This window comes from Juglans regia, unplaced genomic scaffold (genome assembly GCF_001411555.2).
Source record: "Juglans regia cultivar Chandler unplaced genomic scaffold, Walnut 2.0 Scaffold_650, whole genome shotgun sequence".
Taxonomy (NCBI): domain Eukaryota; kingdom Viridiplantae; phylum Streptophyta; class Magnoliopsida; order Fagales; family Juglandaceae; genus Juglans; species Juglans regia.
In genome coordinates this window covers 295,229-305,676 of record NW_023361359.1, presented here as the reverse complement: position 1 = coordinate 305,676, position 10,448 = coordinate 295,229, and the positions used below count along the sequence as shown (strand labels likewise).

Sequence of the window (10,448 nt, the reverse complement as noted above, 5' to 3'; positions counted from 1 at the left end):
TAGACTTCAACCTCTCCCTATTCCTGAGTGGAAGTGGGATGATATTTCTATGGATTTTGTTGTGGGTTTGCCGAGGACTCCTAGTGGGAAGAACTCAATTTGGGTGATTGTTGATCGGCTGACCAAGAGTGCCCATTTCTTGCCTGTTAATAATACTGACTCTTTGGGTAAGTTGACTCAGTTATATGTCAAGGAGATAGTGCGTTTGCATGGAGTACCCAAGAGTATCGTGTCAGATCGGGACCCGCGGTTCACGTCCCATTTTTGGAAGAGCTTGCAGGCGGCTTTAGGCACTAAGTTGAAGTTTAGTACTGCATATCACCCTCAAACAGACGGTCAATCAGAGCGTACTATTCAGACTCTGGAGGATATGTTGCGGTCTTGTGTCATGGAATTTCAAGGAAGTTGGGAGAATCATTTGCCGCTTATTGAGTTCTCTTATAATAACAGTTTTCATTCCTCCATTCAGATGGCCCCGTATGAAGCTTTGTATGGAAGGAAGTGTAGATCGCCCTTGTGTTGGGATGAAATCGGCATGAGTAAAGTAATTGGGCCTGAGATAATTCAAGAAATGAAGGATCAAGTTCAGTTTATAAGGACTAAAATGGTGGAAGAGCAAAGTCGCCAGAAGAGTTACACAGATATAAGCAGAAGAGACTTATCCTTTGAAGTAAGTGATTGGGTTTATCTTAAAGTCTCTCTTATGAAAGGCTTTAAGCGCTTTGGTAAGAAAGGAAAGTTTAGTCCAAGATATGTTGGCCATTTTCAGATCGTAGAGAAGGTTGGGCTTGTTGCTTATAGAGTGGCCTTGCTGGACTATTTTGGGCGGTATGTTCTTAAGTCTGCTCTTAGTTGAATCTTATTCTTGTCTTAGTCTTAATGTTGACCTTGCCAATTTCGAGGACGAAATTTTATTTAAGGGGGGGAGGATGTAACACCCCGTATTTTAGTGTATTTTTACTGAATGAATTATTTTTATGGATTCAAAATTTATTCTCTTATTTTAAAATTATTGGATTTTTAATTGGGTTATTTTTAGGATTTTTAATTTGGTGAAAATTATTTTTATGTGCTTTCTTAATATTTATTTATTGTTATGCATTTAAATTACTTTTAATATTTATTTAATTACTGTGAGATTTAATTATTTCAATTTGACTTTACCATTACGTTTAAATTATTTTATTTAATTTGTGGTTTTAAAATCGTTTCCGTTGGATCATTTTCGTGACCCAAGTTATGAGGATTGGACCTCATTTCTTTTCCCCTCTTTTTCTTTCCTCTCCTTTTCTTTTCCTTCCTTTTTCTCTTTTTCCCTTATTTTCCTTCGGCTTATTTCTTCTCCCGCGCACGGACTCTCTCTCTCTCTCCCCGTGCGACTTCGGCCTCCACCCCAGCCCGCCGCCGTCCGTCGGCGGTGGTCGACACCGCCCGGTCCCTTGCATTCCTCAGCTGCCGGCCGTCCTACCCCACCAATATCACCGTCGTTCGTGCCACCGTTAGCCCCCACGAAGCCCACGAAGCCGCGGCACTCTTTCCGCCGTTGCGCCGCCGTCGCACCGCCATTGGCCACCATCTTCCTACCACTTCATCCCCGACCTCTTGGCAACCCTTTGGACCCAACCCCGCTCCGATCCGTCACCGGTGGAGCCCCACCAAGTCCATCTCCGATTTCGGCATTTTTGGCCTTGAACCACCATTTGCGCCATCATCCACGGCAAACCACCACCACCATTGGCTTCACCGACCTCTCTAGGCCATACCCTATCATTTTGGGGTCTTCGTTTGTCTCCGTTGAAAAGTGAGTATTTGTGACCCACGGCCACAGTGTATTTTACACTGTGGTGTTGCTCAGGCGTCGCCTTTTTCAGCTTCGTGATCCTCCGGAAATTATCATATAGCGCTGTAAGTATTTCTCCAAAGTATTCTCATGAATTTTATGTATTTTTGCACTAACGCATTTCACTGTATTTTTTGGCATGCCGGACTGAGTCCGAGGAGTACGGGGGTCGGATGGATTTGTGATTGGAGTTGTTGGTTTGATTGGATTGGATTGGATTATTATTGGTTATTGGTTATTGATGGATTTTGGATTGGTTGGTTCATGTGCATTTCATGCATGTTCATGTTTGTAAAGGAAAACTGGGTTTTCGTGTATTGCATTCATGTTCATGTGTTTATGAAAACTGGGTTTTCATGTGAGAATGGAATTTGGGTGCGTGCGTATCACGACCCCAAGCCGAGATGGGGCATTATCTCGGTGGAGCTCCTCTGGTTACTCGGGAGCGGAATAAACTGAGTAACGTCCCCTGGATTGTCGCTGGGCGACAATGGGATCGGACGAGAGATTCGTGCCGACTCCGTGGTCCTTCTGCTGGCGGGGACTAGAGGATGTCTGGCCATGTACGCGCTGGGCGCGGAACTGGGCATCGCTCGTTGCGTAGTGGGTGCTCGGCCATGTACGCGCTGGGCGCGGAACTGGGCATCGCTACGAAGCCAGGACGTGCGGATGGTCCCTAGGGGAGGCCATGGTGCATAGGGTATTGACGGATTAAATGGACTATTTTCTGGGAAAATAGTGTGAGTTGGATTTTGTGTAAATCATTTTCTGGGAAAATGTTTTACGGATTATTTTTGGGCCAAATGGGATTTTTGGCGTGTGTTGGAAAATTAATCATTTTCGGGGAAAATGATATTTTGAGGAAAATGCATATTTCTTCATATGCATGCATGTTGGTGGCATTAATGCATTTTTATTTCTTGAGGATTATTTTGGGTTATACTTACCTGTGGTACCATTCTGTGGTAACGCAGATTTTGATGTAGATGAGGAGGAGGAGGGTGAGCCTGAGGAGACGGCTCCGCCCGAGGAGTGATCTGGGATCACTAGCTTGTTATTTATTTTACTCTTTTTTGTATATTTTGGGACATGTGTTAACTTTATTTTGGATGACTGTATAATTGTTTTTAAAACTTTACTGATGTTTACTTGTATTTAAATTCTAGTACTTAGTTGACTAATCCGCTGCGTTGTTTTTGTACACCGTTGCATGTACACACACTGGCACTTCGTTGGGATGTGTGACCGTTTGTCATCATCCCGGAGTCTTGATTCCCGTGTTTTCCTTACATGGGGGTCGGGGGCGCCACAATTTGACAATGGTCACATAAATTAACAAAATTAGAAGAGTCTTTAAAAATAGTCGGCCAATAAAAGTCGTATTGTAAAACTTTCGCTACTGTTTTTGCTCCACCAAAGTGGCCACCCTATTCCAATGAGTGGCAATGTCTGAGTATGCTCTCCATCTCCTCCTAGGGCACACATCTCCTAACTATCAAGTCTGCGCAATGCCGGTTTACAAAAGGTTCCTCCCAAAAATAATATTTCAAGTCGGAGAAGAACTTCTTCTTTTGTTGATATGTCATCTCGGTCGATAGAATTCTAGATAGCAAATAATTTACTATGTCGGCATACCATGGAACGACTTGTATAGCCATTAATTGCTCGTCCGGGAAGGTCTCCATAATTGGGAATTTCTCCTCACCCGCCACCTCTTTAAGCTCAAGACGAGATAAGTGGTCAACCACTACATTCTTGGTACCTTTCTTATCATTTATTTCCAAATTGAACTCTTGTAATAGCAAAACCCACAGTCTTGGTTTGACATCCTTCTTCGACAACAAGTATTTAAGAGCTGAGTGATCAGTGTAGACGACCACCTTTGAACCTATCAAATAAGAACGAAATTTGTCAAAGGCAAACATAACTGCTAACAATTCTTTTTTAGTAGTAGCATAATTAAGTTGAGCTTCTATTAAGTTCTGACTTGCATAATAAATAACATGAAATTTTTTTATATTTTCTCTGCCCCAAAGCAGCCCCTATAACATAATTGCTAGCATCACACATTAATTCAAAAGGTAAATTCCAATCCGATGATACAATGATAGGTGCTGAAATTAATTTCCTTTTAAATTTTTAAAAGCATGCAAGCATTCATAAAAAAACTCAAACCGAGTATCTTTAATCAACATATTGCAAAGAGGTTTAGTAATTTGAGGAAAACCTTTAAATAAACCAATGATAGAACCCGGCGTGACCCAAGAAACTTCTCACGCCTTTCACATTGGTTGATGGTGGGAGTTTGTCAATAATTTCTATCTTTGCTTGGTCGACCTCAATTCCATTGAAGGAAATGCGGTAGCCAAGTACTATTCCCTCCTCGACCATGAAGTGGAATTTTTTCCAATTTAAAACAAGAATTTTCTTCTTACATCTCTAAAAAACCAAATATAAATTAGATAAACAATTATTAAAAGAGTGACCAAAAATCGAGAAATCATCCATAAAGACTTCTAAAAAATTTTTCACCATGTCCGAAAAGTTGGACATTCTTTGGAAAGTGGTTGGCGCATTGCAAAAACCAAAATGCATGCGCATATATGCAAAAGTGCCATAAGGACAGGTGAAAGTGGTCTTCTCTTGATTCTTGGGTGCAATGGCTATTTGATTGTAACCGGAATATCCATAAAGAAAACAGTAGTAAGCGTGGCCGGCAAGTCTTTCTAACATTTGATCAATAAAAGGTAAGGGAAAATTATATTTCCGAGTTGCATCATTTAGTCTTCAATAGTCTATGCATACTCGTCATCCCGTGACCGTTCTCGTTGGTATGATTTCATTGTTGTCATTCTTGATCATGGTTATCCCTCCTTTCTTTGGGACGACTTGCACTAGACTTACCCATGCACTATTTGAGATTGGATAAATGATCCCAGCATCTGAAAGCTTCAATACCTCTTTATGCATCACTTCTTGCATCGATGGATTCAATCTCCTCTGGGGTTGGACGATCGGTTTAAACTTATCCTCCATTAAAATCTTGTGCATGCAAATTGAAGGACTAATTCCTTTGATGTCCGAGATGGTCTAACCCAAGGCCATCTTGTGTTCCCGCAAGACTCTTAGCAACTTCTATTCTTCTACACTACTCAAGGAACTGTTAATAATAACTAGAAAAGTAGAGTTCTGGCCTAAGAAAGCGTACCTTAAATTTGATGGAAGCAGTTTGAGTTCAAGCTTGGGTGGTTCCTTACTTGGATATGTCGGTTGAGATTAGTTTAGCTCTTCCACTTTTGGTTTTATTGAAGGAGAAAGGGATGGTGTTGCTTCCAAATATCTCTCACACTCCCTAACCTCTTTATCTTCAGATTCAATGGATGTAGAGTGAGTAAGACATACCTCAAGTGGTAGATTTAGAAATTTAGCTCCATTAGTCTCGTCGGCCATGAACATGTCTTGGTCGCTTATTTGAAAATGGTCTGATGCTCCTCCAACTTCCGCTTGTTTTACAATATGTCCTTCAAAAATTTTGCATATTTAGGCATTTGTTCTGAAGCTTCAATGAGAGAAATATTAATATGCAGTTGCTTAAATATACTCAGAAATTTAGAGAATTGATTATCAATCTTATTTTTTCTTAATCTCTACGGAAAAGGAATTGGTGGATCATAAATTGAAGGAGAATAAGTTTTAGATATAAACTCCCTAGATTTCTTGAGTTTTGCAGCCCTTTTATTCTCCTTAGTCATTTTAGTTTGTTGGTCGGTCACATCCCATTCCGCTTCTTTCACCTCGTACTCCATTTCCTTCTTCTCGGACCCCACATTTTTTGCAGCTTGTGCATCTCGCTCAGTATTTACTGTCTGTGGCTGGTTTTATGTCCGCCCATTTCTCAATGTCCTGGCTTTGACATGTTCCTTCGGATTGGTCACAGTGTTGCTTGGTAAAGTCCCTACTATCCTCTTGGTAAGCATGTTTGAGAGCTGATTGATTTGTGACTCAAGATTGCGGATTCGAGTTGTTTTGAATCACCATACCAGTCTTTTGCATGTACTGCATAATCATATCTTCGAGTGTTGGCTTCTTCTATTGCTGTGGAAACTGTTGAGGTAGTCTAACTGGCACTTGGTTATTACTCCATGAAAAGTTAGCATGATTTATTCATCCGAGATTGAATGTGTTTGAATAAGGATTGTTTTTATGTTGGAAATTGGACACGTAATGGGCTTGTTCATAACTAGGTTGGGCAAAAGGACTCCCCACTTGGAAATCTACACTTGAATGACTTCCTACGCAATGATCACAAACAACATTAGATTGAATAACATTAACATTCATTTTACCTAGTTGTTGTAATAGATTTGTCATTTGTGCTACCAATGCGGTAATAGAATCAAGTTCAAAAACTCCAGCCATCTTTCTTGGCATTGCTTTCTCCACAAACCATTGATAGTTGTTGGATGCCAATTCTTCCAGAAGTTCATATGCAGCTTCATGGGTCTTACTCATTAATACTCCTCCTATGGCCACATTAACCATAGATCTATTTGTGGGTCTCAAACCATTGTAAAATGTCTGTAACTGAAGCCAGACTGTGAGGTCGTGATGTGGACACTTGTGCAATAAGTCCTTGTATCTCTCCCATGCCTCATACAATGATTCACCCTCAAATTGGGCGAAGGTAGTGATATCATTGCTTAACTTCACTATCTTGGCCGGAGGGAAATATTTTACTAAGAATTTTTGTTCCAACTCCTCCTAGGTGGTGATGATGTTGGGCAGCAAAGAGTTCAACCAAGCTTTTGCTTTTTCCCCAAGTGAGAAAGGAAAAAGTCTCAATTGAATCGCATCATCTGTCACTCCGTTGTGTTTGAAAGTATCATAAATTTCTAGAAAATTTGTAATATGGACATTAGGATCCTCTTTTGACAGCCCTCCAAACTGGACGGTTTGTTGAATCATTTGAATGATGGCCAGCTTGATCTCGAAGTTATTGGCTTGTATAGCTGGCCGCCTTATACTAGATGTCGCCCCATTGACAGATGGCATAGCATAGTCTCTTAAGGCCTTGTGCTCTTGGTCGGCTGTGACGCCCCCAAATTCCGCTTGGGATCGGACGGACATTTAAAGTGTCGAGACATGCAACACAAGGTTACCTGCCCCCGTTCATGACATATAAGATGCAATATTCCCAGGGTGGTATCAGAGCAATACGTCTCTGGGATTAAATCCACATGTCCTTAGGAAATGCACCAAATATTAGGCTTGAAATTGTAGTCTTCATTAGGCTTGAATTTCTTGAAGTATAAGAGATAGTATGTGGTTGTAACACGTGTACTCATGTGATTTAGGAAGTGAAATGACTCGAGGTAGGATACGTCAAAACCCTAAGGGAGTCACAAATTAGGATAATCAGAATCCCCTGATGGATGGAGGATTAGCTGAAGCTGTACGTTTGTTGACTGACATGCTTAGACAACAGCAACATCAGCAAGCACATGTACCTAGACCCAAAGTCAGGGATTGTTTGTGTGAGAAGTTCTTGATCCATCGTTATCCAAACATTTCTGGTAATGAAGAGCCACTAAAAGCCGAGAAATGGATTATGGATCTCGAAAGGACATACGAGATCTGTGGATTTACTGAGGACCATAAGGTTCTATATGTTGTATACCTATTCTAAGGAGAAGCTGGACTATGGTGGGGTACACAAAGGCAGCTTCTAGTTAGGGAACTAGGAAGTTTGGATGCATTGTCTTGGGAGAGATTTAAGGAAGAGTTGACAACAAATTCTTCCCAGATTCTATCAAACAGCTAAAGGCGCAGGAGTTTGCAACTTTAACTCAAGGCAATTTGACCGTAGAGCAGTACGCCGCTAAGTTTATGGTGTTTGGAAGGTTTGCACCACACTTGATTTCTACTCAAAGGATGCAAGCACAAAAGTTTCAAGTTGGACTTCAGCCGTGGATCCGTAGCCAAGTAGTTTGCCTAAGAATAAAGAATTATCAAGAGTTAGTAAACGTGGCCGCGATAGCAGAGGCTGAGCAGAGAGGTCTAGCGATCCAGATCAATACCGAATGAAAGAGAACTTCATTGTATGCTACTGAAGAAAATCTAGAAATGAAGAAGATGTCTACTGGACCAGATAAGGGAGAAAGCATCGAGATTGGAAGCTCAATACTTACCACGTACCCAATATGTGGGATGTCAGGAAAGAACCATGGAGGCAAGTGCAAACTTACCTTAAGACTCTGTTTCAGATGTGGCCAACCTGACCACTTGATCAGAAATTGTCCCAAAAGAGGCCAGAGAAATGGAACTGTTCCCATTGGAGATTCCAAACCAAAGCCACGACCTCCAGTACTAGCTTAAGTGTATGCAGGTACTTCTAGAGACGCAGATGCTGACGCCCTAGGAACTAAAGGAGTTGGCATCGTCACTGGTATTTTTCTAAGAGCTCTATATTGTTAAGCTTATTTAAGGTTGATTAGATTGCAATTGATGGTACTATTGCATTATTGATACTTTGGGTAAGTTAAATCATTGAGGTTTATAACTTGTACGCAGTTTGATTCAAGCGAGGCCCTACTTTTAGTGATTGTGGTATTGCACGAGAGTTCAGTTCGTACTTTGAATTGTTGCCAGGTGGTAAGAGTAACATTTCTCATTGGGAGTAATTTTATTCATACCAGGGTAGATATGTAATACCTTTTAGTAGTACGAGGAAGGATATTCAAGGATGATGAATTAGTATCCCACGTATTTAGAGTTTGTTTTGATTATGAGGTTACAATGAAATTTATGTTCGGAAGAGTAAAGTGTGTGGAAGAAACTTTGGCCTTAGTAGGATTCACTTATGATAATAGTTTTATCCAATCGCGAATAATATAATTTCTGGCAAAGCACCGTGTTTATGGAAACCAGGATTGCCCTTATATTGGAGACATTTATATGGGAAGTAAAATCTTGTCTTAAGGATTTACGTGAACAGTAGGATCAAATTCTTTGGATTAGAGTCAGAAAAAGAGGTAGCTCATGATGGATAGAAGAGCTATGTTAATCATAAGAGAGGAACTCTTGAGTTGAGGTTAATAGCTGATCGTTTATCAAGGTACCACCTAGGAGGAGGAACGATTCGTGGTGATCATAAAGGAGTAAGCTAGTCCTAGGCAGATATAATTCCATGAGAAAATAGAGAATGTGAATTCAGTTGTGTATGGATTAAATTCTTCCAAATTGAACTGCATGAATACTTGAAATTTTAGATTTAGAGAGTATGCTGGTACGACTTGACCTACCTTGTAGAAGGATTCCAGTACAAATTGTTATGATTTGAGAGAGAGAGAGTTAAGAATGGTAGATATATATACACGTTGTGGATAATTCTTTGAATAGTGAAGAGAATAGTGATTTCTTTTAAGCAAGGATTCAGTATCCTAGAAGGTCAGTCTAGAAGTCATTAAGTTTAGGCAGTAATCTTTGGGATTGTTATACCCTAATGTTATAGTAATAGTTACTTTGTATAACCATGTGATGGTTATAGATAAGAATAGTGTTGACTACGAGAAGAAGGCGTTACCACAAGAAGAACGAGACCAGCCCCTTGGGCGCGATGAGGCATCCAGTGAGGGGCAATAAGTTGGTAAGCAACTTCTTCTTTTGAGCGTATTTTATGTTTGTACTTACGTCGATTTCGAGGACGAAATCTTTTTTTTAGGAGGGGAGGATGTAACAGCCCGCTAGAAATTCATTGGTGGAATTTCTATTGACTTTAGGAATCTCGTGAAAACCCCATAAGTTTTTACGAATCGACCAATCGCATAGGTTTTAGTCTGTCAACATAGTCAATGTTATCACTCACTATGGTGCTAGTAATATGAGTTTAATTATTTGAGGTAGTTAGAAGTGTCAGAATGCGTTATGGTCTACGCCATTAGACTCAGAGGATTATTTAGGATTTTATGGCGCAATAACTTATTTTCATAATTCCGGACGAAACGTCTGTTGAAAATTGTGAAATTATTTTTAGGGGCACTTCAGGGTTGAATTTCGTTAAACGATTTTCACTATAAGTTAATATGAATATTTAGAAATTTTTAGTACTAAGTTTATTATGTATTTTTTTGGAGTGAATAGTAACATCGATAAGCGCACCCATTGCAATGTTTTCAAAATCATAGTGTGGAATGTCCAAATTAGGTTAGAGAAGTTTTATTTGGACACTTGGCAAGATTTTAGCCACACTTAGTGAATGGTATTAGACACTTGACGCAAAGAAGAACCATTAGATAGATTTGTGAAGGAATCAAGGTGTGAGATCATGCCACCTAAGCAAAGTTGTGTTTCATCTGTTCAACCAAATTGTGCCAGACCAAAGAGGGTTTCAACCCTAGCAAAACCCTAAATGATTGGAATCCAATTGAAACCCCAAAAGCTTGGTTGAAACCAAAACCCTAAATGGTTTTCCCAAACCCTAAAGTTGGCCTCCAAACCCTTTTTAATCCGATTTCTAGCATTGTGTTTAATCACTTGATTAAATCACTTCCACATGCTATTAATTAATCAAATCCTTGTTATAACATCATTATTCAACCTTTTAAACCTT

General features: G+C 40.1%; 1 non-coding gene across 1 annotated transcript; it reads left to right on the top strand.

Annotated features, from left to right (window-relative positions):
* Window positions 1-6,440: 6,440 nt before the first annotated feature.
* LOC118346068 lies at window positions 6,441-6,547 on the top strand. Its single transcript, XR_004799465.1, has one exon. It is a non-coding gene; the product is annotated as a small nucleolar RNA R71 (small nucleolar RNA).
* Window positions 6,548-10,448: the final 3,901 nt, after the last annotated feature.